This window comes from Halichoerus grypus, chromosome 8, assembly GCF_964656455.1.
Source record: "Halichoerus grypus chromosome 8, mHalGry1.hap1.1, whole genome shotgun sequence".
Taxonomy (NCBI): Eukaryota; Metazoa; Chordata; class Mammalia; order Carnivora; family Phocidae; genus Halichoerus; species Halichoerus grypus.
The window spans coordinates 120,402,584-120,420,121 of record NC_135719.1 but is presented as its reverse complement, the minus strand read 5'-3'; the positions used below and the strand labels follow the sequence as shown (position 1 = coordinate 120,420,121).

The 17,538-nt window shown below is 50.2% G+C and overlaps 2 long non-coding RNA genes across 3 annotated transcripts; one reads left to right on the top strand and one right to left on the bottom strand.

The window, feature by feature from the left end:
- The first annotated feature begins 886 nt into the window (after positions 1–886).
- Positions 887–16,026, top strand: LOC118551586 (uncharacterized). Of its 2 annotated transcripts, XR_004925143.2 has the most exons (3): positions 887–1,005; positions 9,806–9,990; positions 13,246–16,026. It is a non-coding gene; the product is annotated as an uncharacterized LOC118551586 (long non-coding RNA). The 2 variants fall into 2 exon arrangements; XR_013440750.1 differs by lacking the exon at positions 887–1,005 and having other exon boundaries at positions 9,655–9,990.
- LOC144378865 (uncharacterized) lies at positions 9,361–17,287 on the bottom strand. The gene is made up of 3 exons (XR_013440749.1): positions 17,192–17,287; positions 9,790–9,875; positions 9,361–9,509 (listed from the first exon to the last, which is right to left on the bottom strand). It is a non-coding gene; the product is annotated as an uncharacterized LOC144378865 (long non-coding RNA).
- Positions 17,288–17,538: the final 251 nt, after the last annotated feature.

The window sequence follows — 17,538 nt, the reverse complement described above, 5'->3', positions numbered from 1 at the left end:
TGTAGGGGTGTGTCATGTGTCACCAGCCCAGGTTTTCCAGGACAGACATGCTAGGTAAACAGGCCCCTCAGACTGGCTCTAGAACTCAGTCCCCCACTGTCTCCTTCAGACTCCCGAGCAGCAAACATATCCATGAACAAGTCAGGCTTCACACTGAAGAGAGCTGAGTAAATCCTGCAGCAAGCATGATCATGGCCAACTCAGGGTGGATGGTTATTCCGAAGGCCCTAGACTTCTGCTTAGGCACCTGCCATACTCTTGCTTAGTGGTTCTCAAACTTCAGTGAACACAGAATCGCTCTAGGGAGTTAATAGTTAGGGATTTACGTTCCTGTGAAATGGAGAGAAACGACATACTTACCAAACCAGAGATTTTTTACAGTGGAAATTCAGGTAAGAATTCATGTTGCGGCCCTGAGTCCATATTCCACGGGGACTGTAGGCTGGGTTTCTATGTTGCAGTCTTGGTGCAGAATCCCGTCTTCTGAGACCTCAGCCTTTGCTCTTAAGGCCTTCAACTGATTGGATGAGACCCACCCACCTCATGGAAGGCTGTCTGCTCTACTTAAAGCCCACTGATTGTTAATCACATCTAAAAAAATACCTTCACAGCAACATCTAGGCTGGCATTTGACCAAATAGCTGGGTACCACAGCCTAGTCAAGTTGACATGTAAAATTAATCATCACATTTTCCTTGACCCCTAGGGAAGATGAGCACACCCTTCCCTCCGCACTCCATACTTACATGCTATTCTCGAACTAGGTACCTCTCCTTCATAGAACTACCATACTATCTAATACTATCTGCTTGGCTTTGCTGTTCTCCAGATTTTCCACCCTGTGCCCAAGGTGTGAATTTGTGTTGTTTATTTTCTCAGGACTCTGGGTGTTTATTCTCTGAAGATTGAGGTTTTTCCTCAATTTTGATCAATTCCCAGCCATCATGTCTTCAAATATTGCTCCCTTCCCATACACTCTTCAATCTCCTGGATATGCCGGCTAAGGTGGGCTAGATCTTGTCATTTCTTTCTCTATATCTCTTAGCCATGGTTGCTTTCATATTTTTCTTCTCTTCATTTTCTTACTGTGTACTAGCAGAGTGATTTTTTTCCCAGAGGTATAACGCAACTTGCTAAATGTCTTATTCTGATGTTTCACCAATTAATTTTAATCAATAATTTATTAAAACTGTATTTTTCATTTCTAGAACTTCTATTTGGCTTGTTTTCCATCAATTTTTTTTTCATATTATCCTGTTCTCTATTATTACTTCTTTTCTTTCTTTTTTTTAAGATTTCATTTTTAAGTAATCTCTATGTCCAATGTGAGACTTGAACCCACAAACCCGAGATCAAGAGTTGTAAGCTCCACTGACTGAGCCAGCCAGGTGTCCCTTCTTTTAAAAAATTCTTTATAATCACTTAAAATGTTTATTTTGCTTTTAGATTTGTCTATTACTTCTATTTCTGAGAGGGTGAATTCTTCCAAATTTTTTGTCTTGTTTTGTTTTTGTATTTACTGATGATCTCTTATCGATAGTTTCTTTCCCTGTGTGGTTTGTAATTTTGATTGGGAACTCATCTTCATTGGGAGTTGTTTTTGCTCTGGGATGTTTGTGAGCCCTACATTGTGAAAATGTTCTTACAGAGTACGTTGGGGTTTGCTTCAGTCAGGGCGTTAAGTTCTGAACTAATTTTTATGTTAACTTTTGGCACAAGAGTCCTGGGACCGGTGGCACAATGAGGGATAGGGAAGCAGTGGGAGCAGTCCGCCTCTGTCTTCCATGTGGGTCAGGCCCGGACCTTCCATCTTTCATAGGAACTTTTCTCCCCCCCAAGCCCAGGATGCTGAGAAAGTGTTGCTCCTTCTGCAGGCCAGGTTGGTAGAATTTTCCCAGCCTCCTCCTTCCCTGACTAGGGTTCTTTTTAAGGCTCCAAGCCTTAAAAGGATAAGTTCAGGGGCATGAATTCCAGCTCTCCTGCCTCAGACAGCCTGGGGCTACCTCCTGTCTCTAAAAGGGCCTTAGAACTCCAGGCTCCAGGCCGTAGAGCCTTTGTCTAGTCAAAACCCCATGAATCATAGGCTGAGCTCCCATTCCTTACTCTGGATTTGAGTTCATGCACTATCCTGGAATCTGAGGATTTTCTTTTCTTTCTTTTGAGCTCAGCTGCGTTGTCTCATGCTCTACGCAGCAGATGGTAGCAAGGGAAAGGCAACCTGAAATATCTCAATCTGACGTGTTGCCAAAAAGATTCTGATACATTGATCTGTGTATTGTCCAAGTAATATGAGTCTCCCTCACTAGACTGTAAACTCCATGAGGCAGGGACTGTGTTGGCTTTCGCCCCCCAAAAGAGCTGAGCATATGGTGAGAGCTCAATAAATATTTTTGAATGAATGAATGAAGAAATTCTCTCTGGGGACGTTAGTATCTAATTCATAGGGCTGTTGGCAGAACTTAGCAAGAGAAGATATGTCAGATGCTTGGTATATGGTAGGAGCCCAGAGACGGCATCTATTATAGTAACCATGTCTATTAAGGCAGAGGCTCTACCATGATGGTTTCCCTATGATTCAGCTCCCACCCCTCAGCTCAGACATTAGTTCTGGCCTAGCAGGGTAGACAAGTTCTGGGGGTCTGGCCTGCTGATCCTTCCTCAGAGGACAAAAATCAGCCCTTCCCGCCAGAACAGCATCTTAGTTTTAACCTGAGCCCCAACACCTGGATATGAATTGGCAAAACCACCACATTCTGAATGATCCTGTCCTGTCTAGGGGTCCCTGACCAAGCCATTACCAGTGATCCCTCCTATGGCCAGGACTTTTCTCTAGAAATCTTCATTTTTGAGAGGTTTATGGAGGAAAAATGCATGTAAGAGGTAATCATTGATCTATTTTTGCATCTTAATTAATCAAGGGCATTTAACTGCCAGGGCTTCCAATCAGTATGAGGTAAGATAATTTTAGCCGAATGCAAGGAAACAACATATCAATCAGGCTGTGCAGCTTTTCCCGGGTGAATGCGTGGGGGACCCTCTCCCCATTCCTAACCCAGGGATTTGAAGACTCCAAATGAGAAAGTCCTGTCCCGGCAGGGGGGACCCCCTAGTAAGAGCAGTGCCTTACAGATCAGACCTAAGGAGGACACAAAGAACCTTCTTACATGGGACCCAGGGGCAACCTTATAAGCATTACAATAATCCCAAGAAACTAGTTGGCAATGGTGTGAGGCAAGAGTGGGACTGACGAGGCTTACAGTTGGATTCATGCAGCTTCAAGGGGAAAAATTTTAAATGTATGTGTGTGGGGAGGGTAGGTAACATCTTCTTGGGCATGTTGTAAGATATACTTAACCAATGAGGGGAACTTTGAGCTATGGCTATAAATAATAATACATATTAAATTCCCATTACGTATCAGGCACCCTATTTAACTTGATGCTATTCCTCAAAACCCACCTGTGAGGTTGATACTGCCCTCCCGTTTTATAAATGAGGAAGTTGAGGCAGAGAAGTCTTAAGGAACTTGCCCAAGGCTATATGGCTAGTAGGTCAAGAGCCACTCATCTGACCCTCAAACCAGCCTCCAGCCGCTGGAGTACTGTCTCTCGTGTGCATGAGAAATGAGCATCAAGCACTGGGTCTCAGTTTCTGCTGCCGGTTGGAATCTCCTGGGGAGCTTCACAAAGTACTGATGCCTGGCTCCTACTGCTACAGATTTTTATTTAATGGAGCATCAGGATTTTTCCGAGGTCCCCGGGGGGTTCTAACACGCAGCCGAGCCTGAGCACCCCTGGCTTTGTGGATACCAAGCCCACCACCTGACCACCCCCAGGATTAAGAAAAAGACCAGCAAAGCCCAAGGCAGCAGCCCAAGCTCAAAGTCCAAGGTCTGTACCTGGGGCTGGCCCAGAGCCCACCGGGGAACTAGGAACCACTAATGGTAACATAATGTCAGTGACGGCGACGGGACAGTACTTTGATGGTAGTGGATAGAGCTGTACGGTGCTCTGCCGCTCTCTCTCCCCGCGGCGTCACTCACAGCGATGCCCGGAGGTAGGTGCAACAGTGTGTTTCTCCAGTTTGTAACTGAGGACACTGAGGCACAGACAGGTTAAGTGCAGGGTCACTCAGCTAGGCTGGGTTGGACAGTCGACCCCTGGCTTCTCTACGCTGCCTCTCCAATCCAAGGCCATCTCCAACTTTGCAGCCCCTGGGCCCCCTCGGAAGTCTTGTGCCACCGACAGCCCCCAGTGCCTGATTGGCTGGGTGTCTGCTCGGCCCCGGAGAGGTGGGTGGACAATAAAGGTGGGGAAGGGGGAATCCTGTCCCCCACCCCTGATGGGTCTCACAGTCTGGTAGGGGAGGGAAGGCCAGAGTATCCGGGGCTCTTAGAGCAGGCAGAGCGAGCCAGGACCTTGGGTGATCGGGGGCACATGGACACAGAGGACTTGAGGGTGTTGGGGCTCCTCCTGACTCCCCAGCTGATGGAGGGATCCTAACCCCTGGGCAGCAAGCTTCCAAGACCCCTCCGACCCTCAGGGTCAAATGTCAGAGGCTGGCTCCCTGGGCTCTCTTTCTGCCCCCACATAGCATCGGGACAGAGACAGAAGAGCAGTCAAGACACACGGGGCTCAGGGCCAGAACCTTCACCTCTGTGGACCCCGCTCCCCTCCCATAACAGGCCCTCCCGGCAGGTTCGGGGGTGGCGCGAGCAGCCGGGGCCAGCCGGCAGGTAGTGCTGGAGCCAGCCTGGCACTGGTCGGCGCCCCTCGCCCCCAGCCATTTCCTCCCCTCACCCTGCGCTTCATCACCAGCGCCCAGCGTGGCTGTCGAGCCACTTCCCGAGCTCTGACCGTCTACAGTGAATGGAAAGTCTGAGAGGGACCATGGCTCTCTGCATTTCCCCAGCAACCAGCAAGCGCCTGGCACCGGGCTTCTTCAGCAGCGCTCGCCAGGCTGAATTGTTCACGGCTGGCGGCGCGGCTCGGTGACTCAGACTGTCCGGAGCGATGCCCACGTACCCGGGGCCTTCGTTCCAGTCAGCGCCTATTAGCCAGCCCGGAAAGCCAGGGGTTCTCGGGCCGGCTGCGTGGGAGAGTCCGTGGGGGGCGCAGTGGGGGGTGCAGTGGGGGGGGGCGCAGAGGGCGTTCAGGTCCTGAGGCCCAGGGCGCCCCAGACCAGCCAAATCAAGGCAGCTGTGTCGCTTACACAGTCCCTGCCGGTGTCACCTGAGGGTCTTTGTGTTAGAAGACAGGAGTGTTAGCTTACCATACAGCTTCCAGGCATAGGCCCCAAACCAGATCAGTCTATCCTTTGACCCAGGCCTGAGGGATTTCTTTTTTCCTATTTTCTCATGATTTTATTTGCACAGTAAGGTGGAGGAACTTCTGAAGGACACCAGGGTGAAGAAGAAGCAGGCCCGGCCCGCGGGGGTACCTGGCATGGTGTAGCGGTGGAGGGCGTGAGGCCCTGGAGGGATGAGGAGGCACCTCTGCTGAGGGAGGGCCCAGGCAGGGCAGGAGGGTGGGGGCTGGGGGACTTCTTGCAGGAGGTAGGGCCACATTCCTCTCGTCCCTTAAGAATGAATTTCTGGAGCACCTGAGTGGCTCAGTTGGTTGAGTGTCCAACAGTTGATCTCAGCTCAGATCTTGATCTCAGGGTTGTAAGTTCAAGCCCCATGTTGGGTCCCATGCTGGGTGTGGAGAGTAAAAAAAAAAAAAAAAAAATTCCTTTTTTTTTTTTTTAAGATTTTATTTATTTGTGAGAGAGAGTGCACGAGAGGGAGCTAGAGAGAGAGAGCTAGAGAGAGCATGAGCAAGAAGCCCGATGCAGGGCTCCATCCCAGGACCCTGGGACCACGACCTGAGCCAAAGGCAGATGCTTAACTGATTAAGCCACCCAGGTGCCCCAAAAGAATGAATTTCTAAGGGTAGAATTTCCAGGGTGGTAAACAGAGAGGCAAGAGGAGCTTTTACTAATTTACTCATCCATCCATCCATCCATCCATCCACCCATCCATCCATTTATTTACTTCCTCTAATGTACTCCGGGGGCTAATCAGCTCGCCCTGGGGCAGCCTCCAAGGTCGGTTTCTCTAACCTCCCAGCCTGGGCTGAAAGGACCAGTGCAGGAACTCACACCAACCCCCAGGGAAGCTGGACGCAGGACAGAGAAGGTGTGGGGGTGGCTTTCAGTCCCCGGAGAGCCCTGGGAGCTCCTGCGCCTAGGCCACAGATCTGACCCAACCGTTCCCGGGGCCTTCGGAGCCTCAGGACCGGGAATGAAAGAGACCAGGGTCTAAATGGCCCCCAGGGCTGGCTGAGGGATCCCTGGGAGGCTGACCCCGGGGGCGGCAGCCATGGATCAGGTGACCACAGGACCATCCTGGGAACGGGCCCCTGCTTCTACTCCAGAAGCAGCTCTGAGGCAGACATGTGGTCTCTTAGGTGCATTAGCCTGAGCCGAGGCACCTTCCTCACAGTATGTGTCAAGTGGCCAAGGCAAGACATGTTCATTCATTCATTCAACCCTTGCTATGGGCCAGGCACTGTGCTTGGCTCTGCAAGTTAGCCGTGAACGACACAAATAAGGCCCTGCTCTAGTGGGGTTTACAGACAAGAAGGGGAACAGACAACAAAACCATTATAAACACATCAGTACAGAACCTAATCAAGTCAGTGGTGTCAGGAAAAAAGATGAAGCGAGATAAGGGGAGAGACAGCGTGGTTGGGGTGGAAAGGTAAGCTCTTTCTGCTCCTGCGCCAGGGAAGCCTCTGAAGGGAAGACACTGAACAGAGGCCTGAGGGAAAGGAGTGGGACCAGCAGATCTGAGGGAGGGAGCTGCAGGTATGGAGGTCCTGCGGCCGGAAGGAACTTGAGGAACTTGAGGTGTGACAGGAGGTCAGCACGGCTCCCGCGGTGGGAAGGAGAGTGTGGCGGCAAATGGGGGTGCAGAGGTAGGCAGGCCCGCATCTCTGTGGCCCACGGAGCCCCGCTTTTTCTGTGTGTCTGCAGGAGGCCACAGGTTGGCTTGGGAGGTGCGAGGAGCACGGGATTTGAAAGCTGCCGACTATTGGGAAAGTTGACGGGAGGATTCGATGCTGGGACGGAGGCAGGTGTTAGGAAGGAAGAGGCAAGGCTGGTTCCTAGTTTGCCTCCTGAGTTTCCAAGTCGACGGTGCTGGCGAGGGGAAGTTAAGAATTCTGCTCGGGACACGTGGCACTTGAGGTGCCCGTTGACCACCCCCAGGGAGATACTGGCGTGCGGCTGGAGATGGGAGGCCGTGAGTCCGGATCTGGGGTGGGGTCGGGCATGGCTTGCAGGTGGAGCTGACAGCTATTGGAGAGATGGGGTCCCTGGAGAAACTTAGAAGGGAGGAGCAGGGAAGAGAGCACCGAGCCCTGGGCCTCTACCACGGAGGTCCGCAAGAGGAGGCTGAACCAGCCCGAGAGACCGAACAAGAGGAGCGAGAGAGGAAAGATGAAGCCAAGCGGGTGAGGCGTGCTGACCAAGTGAAAGCACGCCGGCAGGGAAGGGGCAGGCTGACCTCCCAAAGCTGCTTATGGGGAGAATGTTTTAGACCGGCATGTTGGAGGCCATGGGTGACCTGGACGAGAGAGCCTCAGCGGGCTGGTGGGGACTGAGGCCTCAGGAGACTGAGTGCAGGCATGCATGGGACAGAGGGAGACCCAGATGCAAGGGCAGACAGATCTCCTTGAGGCGTTTGCTGCACAAGGGAACAGGGAAATGGAGCCGTAGACTAGCCAGTCGGACGTGCAGGGAGAAGGAGAAGGCAGGGGTCACCGATGACCTTGCTGAGAGCTTTCAGAGCTGCAGAAGTAGCCCGGGGACTGCTGTGTTAGTCGGGAGGCTGGCATGTCATCTTGGAGATTGGAAGGAAAGAGGTAAGGAAGGGTAAATATGCAGATGACTCTGAAGGGGACGGAGGGCCTCTGCCAAGGCTCTTTGTCTCTGGCCTGAAATTTCACCTTGACTGTTTTTGGAAGCCTGACTTTTAGCAACCAAAGAGAAAGATGCTACCTTAAGTGGCACTCCCTTATTACCAGCCAAGAGCAGAGCTGAGATGGAGGCTAGTGGAGGAAGGCCCCCAAATAAAGGGGGAGCTTTAGTTAGAGCCCTTTTGCCCACGGCTGCAGAGGCCTGGGTGGGTCATGAGAGCTGGCCTGGCTGGGGCCGCACCCCGGAGAGGACACCAGCAAACAGCCAGCCTCCCAGCCCAGGATTTTGCTTACTACTGGATGAAGCATTGACTTAAGAACCCATCAGCTCTGGCTGGGGGCCTGGTGACACAGAGTGGCTAATAGACCCCTGGCAGGGAGAGGCCCTTCCTGCTGTCTCGCCATTCCCAGAGGGCTTCCTCCACCCACACCAGTGAAATGATGAGGATGGACTTCTGCCTCTAGAAAAAGGATGTACCAGTTAGGATGCCTTCAGCCACTGTAACAGTAATGCTCCATACTCAAAGTATGGTCCCTGAACCAGCAGTATCCACATCAACTGGGATCTGGCTAAAAATACAGAAGCTCGGACCTACCAAATCAGTCTTAGTTTAATGAATTCCCAGGTGATTTGTAAGCACGTAAACACTGGCTTATGCTATTGGGTCTCAAATTTGCTACACCTTTGCATCACCAGATTTTTTAAAGTACTGATGCCTGAGTACCACCCTACCTTCCGCAGTCCTCCCAGAAATGCTGATTTTTACTGGTAGGGGCTGTGGCGTGGGCATGAGGAATCTTAAAAGCTTCCCAGGTTATTCTTTTTTTTTTTTTAAAGGAAATTTTTTTCTTAAAGATTTTATTTATTTATTTGACATTGAGAGAGGACACAAGCAGAGGGAGTGGCAGGCAGAGGGAGAAGCAGGCTCCCTGCTGAGCAGAGAGTCAGATGTGGGACTCGATCCCGGGACCCTGGGATCATGACCTGAGCTGAAGGCAGTTGCTTAACCAACTGAGCCACTCAGGCGCCCTTCCCAGGTGATTCTAACATGCTAACTTAACCACAAACTTTGAGAACCACTAACTTAAACTGTAAAGAAATTTATTTTGGGAGTTAGATTCCAGGGTACCTCCAGGGTAGGTTCAGCAACCCCCCGTGATGTAATTGAGGACAAACCATTATTAGAGGTTTTTTTTTGATCCTTAGGCTGGTCACCTCATGGTAGCAAGATGACTGCCATAGCTCCTGGAATCATTCACCCACATGACAGGGGTCAAAAGTTGGGAATGAGGTGCAGGGCCAATGCGATGAGTTTGTTTTTTGACTTCTCTCCTTTTGTCAAGCGGGGAAAAAACATTCTTAGATCCTTGCAACAGCTGTCCCCTTGGTTCTCATTGGGCAAAGATGGGTCACCCTTAGCTGCTGGGGAGACTGGGAAAGTGAATTTTGGGGTTTTTCACTGTCCATAGCGGGAAGCAGAAAATGGAGAAGAGGGCTGGAAAGGCTCCCGGGCAGGCAGTTATTGGTGTCCACCAGAAAAGGCACATCTGAAATACAAATGAACAGGCGGCAAGCTTAACGCGTGACGTAACCAAGTCATTAGTTAACTCCCCCCGCCCCTAAGCAAGAAGCTGCTCCCTGACTCCCCCACCTGGGAGTGTTCTCGGAAACTTCTGGAGACCCCGCCCACTTGGCCCAGTTTATGTTTTGGTGGAAACTCTTAATATTTCCATTGTCTGACTTGAGAGTGTTGAAATTATTCATCTTAATTACGTGTTGCCTAGGTGTTATTTTGACAGAGACTCTCACCCATTGAATTTTCTTTACCTCTTCTTTGTTTTAGAAGCCAAGAAGGAAAACGTATTGGTGGGAGGGTGACTTTCCCGCCTGCAGTATCTGCATCTGAAAGATTGCTGGAAGAAATGACAGTCAGGTTGGCCCCAGGCTGGCCTGACTTCCCACTCAGCCAGGTTTTTAGAAAGCCAGCAAGAGCTCTTTCTTTGCAGAAGTAGCTGCCAGGGTTCCAAGGTAAGTCAAATAACATCCCTTACTTAAGTAGACCAGGTGCTGGTTTCACAAGTGGACATTTATCCTCTGGACTAAAATGTGCATTCCTAATGTGTGCCAGGAGGTTGTGTGAGGAGAGGGAGCAAGTCTAGACAGGTGACCATGGGCAGCCTCTCAGAGGTGGTGGCATTTGAGCTGAGACCTGAATGGACATCCAACCATAAGCAAATCTGGGGAAACGGAGTTCCAGAGGAAACAAGGGAAGAGTCTCATGTGGGAATGAATTTGGCCATCTCTAGGAAAGACGGGAGCGTGGGAGGTCTTTTCCTAGGATAAATTCCCACAATGGGGTGACAGGACCAAAGGTTATAGATTTTTTTTTTAAGATTTTATTTATTTATTTGAGAGAAAGAGAGACAAAGAGCAGGGAGCTGGGCAGAGGGAGAGGGAGAGGGAGAATCTTAAGCAGGTTCCACGCCCAGCACAGAGCCCCATGCAGCACTCGATCTCACAACCCTGGGACCATGACCCAAGCCAAAACCAAGAGTTGGACGCTCAACTGACTGAGCCACCCAGGTTCCCCAGTTATGGACTTTTTTGTATGACTTTTGACACACACACATGCATATATATGGCTGGCTTGTTTTCCAAAATGAACATATATAGGATCATGTGTCCAATTGCTAACAGTTGTTATTCCTGGGGTGTGGGATTCAGAGGTTGACATGATGAGAAAAGGGGCTTTAAATTTTCCATCTTCTGGGATTCCTGGGTGGCTCAGTCGGTTAAAGCGGCTGCCTTTGGCTCAGGTCATGATCCCAAGGTCCTGGGATCAAGCCCCACATCGGGCTGTCTGCTCAGCAGGGAGCCTACTTCTCCTCCTGCCTGTCTCTCTCTCTTTCCCTCTCTCTGACAGATAAATAAAATCTTTAAAAAAATAAAAAAATAAAGTTTCCATCTTCTGCATGATTTGAATTTTGGCTATATATTCTGGTATATATCATTTGTAAAACTTAAAGTGACCTAATGTTTTAGAACATTGGTAATAAGCAGGGTTGTAGATACAGTGTTCTATTATTCTAAATATCATATATGCATTATATGAATCCCATTATTAGTATGAAATATTTCGTACTAAAAACCTGATTTTTATAAAGTGTATTAATTTATACACCACCAGGTAGCTCTAAATGTGACAGTTTCACTACATACACACGAAGATTGATGATTATTCCTTTTTAACATTTTTGCTTCTTTATTCGGGTTTAGGCTCTGATTTGCTCTGATGAGCTACTTTATACTCCGTAGGTTTCAGTTTTTTTGTCAAATGGGAAGAAAGATCTGACTAACCTCTCAATTCCCTAACAGAATTGTTCAGGGAGTTAAATAAAATAGTAAATGGAAGGCACTCTGCAAATTTTTATTTTTTTAAAGATTTATTTATCTATTTGAGGGGGAGGGGCAGAAGGAGAGGGAAAGAGAGAATCTTTTTTCTTTTTAAGATTTTATTTATTTGAGAAAGAGAGAGAGAACATGAGTCAGGGGGAGGGGCAGAGGGACAAGCAGACACCCCATTGAGCAGGGAGCCCGATGTGGGGTTTGATCCCAGGACCCTGAGATCATGACCTGAACCGAAATCAAGAGTCCGATGCCCAACTGACCGAGCCACGCAAGCATCCCTCTGTAGATTTTTAAATGCAATAGAATAGAATGGAGGAGGAAAGAGAATTAGGAAGGAATTTCCATCAGGAATGAACTCCCCCTTTAATCACATCTCACCAAAGCCAGCAGCTTCTCAGAGCAGCCTTCCTGGACTCTCCCATTCATCCTGATCTCTCCATTCTCTTAATTCTGTCTCCAACGTTCTTAACCCAAAGGCTACACGATGTGACCCTTTGATGGTTTTGTCCGCATTGACGATGACCTCCCCCGGTGAAGGGCCCCGTGAAGGCACCATGTCCTGATGGTGGGATCTGAGGCATTAGTGAGTAGGTAGAGACAAGCTAATTTGAGGGGAAAGGGTGGTCTTTCACAGAGAGTTGTACATGTTGGGAAGAGCTTCAAATTAGGCTGTGGAAGAACTAAGTTCTAGTTGGAGTATTTCAGTGACAAGCTCTGAGCATGTCAAGTCTTTTCACCTCCCTGGTGTCAGTTTTCTTGAGCTGTGGGGCAGTTTACACCTTCGTTCTGCCATTTACTCCCTGCGAGTCATTAAATGTCCCTGTGGTCAACGTGCCCTATGTTCACCACTATCCGGGCCTCCTCCCCTTCGCAGGGCCTGGAAGACTCAGCCCTCCTGCCGTTGGCTGGGGCCGTGGGACTAGTTCTGGCAAATGGAACGGGGTCCAGGCGAGCGAACACCGCATGCCTGCTTCTCCGGGCTCCCTCCTGCCCTGCCACGGCGATTGTGGAGGAGGCCTGGCGTGGACCCGGTGTCCTGAAAGGTGAAAGCAGCCGGGATCGCTGAGCCACAGCACAAAGGCTGCTGTGTGGTGGGAAGTGCACTCTAACTGCATAAAACGGCTGAGATTCTCGGGACCGTCTGTTACTATAGCACAGCCTAGCTGAGCCTAACGCATGCACAGACTGAGCCTCAGTTTCCCCTCCTCTGGGGGGAATGACACCTAGTTTACGTGGTTGCGGTGAAGACTGAGAGGATGGGTGTCAGATTCTGAGCTCGATGTCGGGTCACGGGAGGAGCTCCCTAGATGTTCGCTTCTTGCGCTCCCCTAGCAAGGTGCTCATTCTTGGCAAAGGCAGGCAAGGCCACCTGACCAGACCTTCCCGTGGACCTCTGGGGCATAACAGTGAGGTCAGTAGCTCCTCATGGAAGGAGGCACACAATCCTTATTAAGCAGCAGCTCTTCTGAGCTCTGTCTCTCCATACTTCCTGGTCCCTTCCATGTACATCCCGGGGCAGTAGTTTGGGCTTGTTGAGCGACGTGGGATGGACGGCTTCTGACATCCACCTTCCACTAGCAGCAAGCCGTGGCAGCTGCATGTTCTCCCCCCACCAGCACCAGCTGCCTCTGTCTTGCTGGGAGGGGACCGCGTGGGTGGGGGCGGGGGTGGGGGTGAGCCTTCCTCATTTACCGTGAACTGTCCCCTTGGTGCCATGAAACAGGGAAGACAGATTTGGGAATATGGGCATCCGGTAGGGCCTCTGCGCCTCACTTCGCCTATGCCTTGACTCTAATAACAACAGAATAAAAATAAATAAATAAAGTGAAAATAAACCTCTGAGCTGCAAATGCCCTTTTTTTTTTTTTTTTAAAGAGGGAAGTTTAATGAACCGGTGGTGCAAGGAGCAGAACATGAGCCGAGAGTTCGATGGGGAGAAACCAAGCCCCCACGGGAAAGCCCCCTTGCCTTGTGAATGATGGCCGGGTCTGTCGGGACGCGGCTCTGTGTCGTGACTCCTGCAACCAGGCGGACACTTCCAGGCACCTCAGGACGGCAATTTCTTGAATCCCACAGTGAGGGACAAAGTTGGTTAAAGCATTCTTAGGAATTTAAATCAGCGTGATGGCAGGATTTTCCAGAGCCAGTGACGCAGGATTGCTCACCTGGACACCTTCCCCACCGAAATCCAACCTCCCCCCCGGCCCACATCTAGTTATGGAGGAGAGGATGGGAGCAACTTGGAAATGCTTTTAGCTGAAACTTGAAAGACTCAAAAGAAAGTCAAGTCCATTCTCAAAGTCTGGGCCTGGCTGTGGGAGGGCCTGGTCCTACTTCAGCCACTCTCCCGACCCACAGGAGCTGTGGCCAGACAAGTAATGAGCTATCCTAGAGAGTTCAGAAAGATGGATTCCACTGCCTGTGCTCCATCTTATGAGAAACAGATGACTCCTTGCTCTGAAATGGCGAGTGCCTCCAGGAATCCATCCTCGTCCCTTCTTTGTTCCAAAGCAAACACTTGCCTTGGCTTCTGTTCTCACGCCCAGACGTGCTCTGTGGGAGTGGAGGTCCTGAGCCAAGGACCTGAGACCTGAATTTGAATGGGACTCAACAAGCCTATCCATGAGCTGTGACCACAGAGTAGTGGGACTGCCTTCATAACAAACCTTCCAGACTTACACATCCACCTAAGCATCGTCCCCTGCAACACGGTCACCTCGGTGGGCTACAGATTTATATCCAAGGTGACATTAATAGCAAGGTACCAACATTTATGGACCATTTACCAATTGTCAGGCTCTGGGCTAAAAACCTTATGGGTATTTCTCATTTGACCCTCACAGTCCCATTACCAGATGAAAAAACTGAGGTTTAGCGAGATCAAGTCATGTGACCAGAGGGTGATGAAGCTGGGAGTCAAACCCTGGCCCAAAGCTCTCCACTCCAGGGTTAGAATGACCTTGAGAACTTGGAATGACTGCTGTCCTTTCAGATCCTCACTGATGATGTGAGGATTCACCTTCACTCAGGTTCAGCCCCAGGGAATCAGGAACTTTCACATTCCTCTGCTATGTGTTGAAATCTCCCCAAGGGGAGGCATGCGGACAATCATCCCAGCCCCCAGCCATCTTCGGGAAGAAGCCAGGGACACTCAGAGAGGGTAAGGAATTTGCAGGAAGCGGCAGTGCAATAACTCTCGGGAATGGACTTGATTTTTTTTTTTTTTTTTTGAAGCAGCCAAAAGCTATTTGGAGCCAAGTCTACTAATCTAGGTAATTCATCCAACTTGGCAAAATTCGGCATGTTCAGTATAAATTTACAGAAGACTGATCATCTTGTGGGGTTCATGGTCTGGTCCTGAAGGCAATTCCAGAAGAGGCGTTTCAGGAATGGTTAGAAATTTCTTTCTAGTCTGAACCAAACTCTGCCTCCTGGTAATTTGCTCCACTTTGAATCCTGGAGCCACAGACTCGGCCTCATCACCACCACTCTCCACACCCTGCTCCGTCCTCACAAGCTCTGTTATCTGGTTTAGAAGCAGCAAATTAGAAAAGATGAACATGCACATTACAATCACCTGGGATGTCTCTAACCTACAACGTCCAGAGAGTCCAGCTTTATCCAACAGCCTGATGGATAAAAGCATAGTTGTTTTTTGCAGTTTTTGAAGTGACTTTAACACAGGGTTGAGAACCACTGTGTTAAGAAGAGAGGAGAAGTTAAACCTGGAGCAGCTCAGTAACTACTAGCCCAAGGCGTCACAGGAACCATGCCCCAGAGCTGGGCTTCGAGCCACCGCCCAACTGCCCCTTGCTTCCTCTGGACATGCCCACTCTCTTTGACCCACAAGGGTTCCCTGAGCTTGGGGTCCCAGCAGGGACAACAAAGGAGAAACAGTCTCCGCAGTGTGCCCCGTTCTGAAGGCCGTGCTCATCACCCCCCAACAATGCTGGATTCCTCGTTTGGAAGGCATCTGTGTGGGATGTGCTGTCTGCAATGCTGGAAAGCTGGATGCAGACAACGCTCAGGTGCTCCGGGGTTCTGACTCTGCTCAGCCTCCACATGAGGATGCAGCCCCAGCGACACGGATTGGGTCCAGAATCAGGAGGGGCCCGTGTTTGCGGACATTCTCTTGATAGCACTGGATTGTTAGAAGTGCATCCTCTGGAACTGTGATGTAAGCTCCATTGTAACAGGGTAAGGAATGCAACTTTCCAGTGAGATCTTACCTCCCAGGGATGAAGGCAGGCAGGCACCCCTCCCCACCCCCTCCAGAATTCCAAGGGCCAAAGGAAGCTACGGAGCTATGCTATCTCTGTCACTACCTTTCTTCTGATAAGATTTTGAATCCTTCTCTAATTTAATTTAACCTAGCCTTACAGGGATCGAGTGTAGCATCAGTCCCCATAACCTTTAGCTGGGGACATGAGGGCGGGCTGGCCTGCTGGCCCTCGCCCTGAGCCTGATAGGAATAACGGGCCTAAAGGAACCAAGGCAGGGGTGGGCTGGGGTTGCCTCCACTGCGGCTCCTCCCGGAGTCTGCCCACTAGCCAGGCCTTGCCTCCCTGGTCCCTCTCTCTGTAGGCCCTCTATTTCAGCCTCTCCAGTGGTCTTTTTTTTTTTTTTAAGATTTTATTTATTTATTTGACAAAGAGAGACACAGTAAGAGAGGGAACACAAGCAGGGAGATGGGAGAGGGAGAAGCAGGCTTCCCGCCGAGCAGGGAGCCCAATGCGGGGCTCGATCCCAGGACCCCGGTATCATGACCTGAGCCGAAGGCAGACGCCCAACCATCTGAGCCACCCAGGCGCCCCTGGTCTTTTTTTTCTTAAGCCCAAAGTCTCCCTAAACGTTCTGGTCCCAGCTCTCTGTTAGCTCTCTGCTGCTAACAGAGACCCCTATCTGGGCTGCTACCCCCTTTCCACTTCCCTTCCATGGCTGTCCCCACTCCCTTCCATCACGTCAAGGACATGCTTGGAAACGACAGGAGGGAATTTCAGGCCAAGAGCGAGGCACGGTTGTAGTGGTTAATCAAATGCCGACCATCTATTTACATGAATACAAATGAACTGCTTCCACAGACACAGTGATTTCTTGTGGTCTGCCATCAAAATAACCTTGTGTGATAATGTTATGGGCCCACTTGACTAAGCCACAGGTGCCCGGATATTTGGTCAGACATTATGCTGGGTGGTTCTGGATGAGATTATCATTTAAATCAGTAGACGGAGTGAAGCAGATTGCTCTCCTTAATGTGGGTGGGCCTCGACCAATCACTTGAAGGTCGGAATAGAACAAAAAGGCTGACCCTCCCCTGAGTAAGGGAGAATTCATGCTGTCTGATGGCCTTTGAATTGAGATGTCAGCTTTTTTCCTGCCTTCGGACTTGAACTGAACTGAAACACTGGCTTTCCCTGGGTCCTGAGCCTGTTGGCCCTTAGTACTGGAACCACAGTATCAGCTCTCCTGCTCCTCAGACATTCAGACTCGGACTAGAACTAACCACCTGGCTCTCCTGAGTCTCCAGCTGACCAGCTCACCCTGCGGATGCTGGGACTTGTCTGCCTCCATAATCAGGTGCGACAATTCCTTATAATAAATCTCTTTCTCTCTCTCTACATCCTATTGGTTCTGTTTCTCTGGAGACCCTGACCAATGTACCTTGCCTCACAGATATTGCTAATATTCCCATTCTGCTGATGGAGAAAAGGGCCGCCCCCCGCCCCCCGCTCGGGTGTACACTGCCCTGCCCTCTCTAGCAGCACTACCTGGATCCCACTCACTCCAGCTCTGCTCTCCTCCCCTCCCCTCTCCTTCTCACCTTGTCTCGGCCGAAGCTCCGCCTCCATCTCTCTGCCCAACTGGGCCAGGATGTGCCTGGATCTAGGATCTGTGACTCTTCCCTCCTTCTTTCAGAGACAAGTCAATATTCCTGGGGGAGTTAAAACACACTTGCTGGCCTTCGCTGGTTCTGCAGTCACTTCCTTTTTAAACAGTTGGAAATATTTCAGGACCCACATGATTCCATTTGGTTGTCAAGCCACATCATTGTTTTGGAGAGCAGACTGTATTTCCTGGAGACTGTGCCTAATCTCCATTTCTTTCCCCACCTCTTTACACATTCCTTTCTCACTCCAGACAATCTCCTCCTGCCTGCAGGTTTATTTC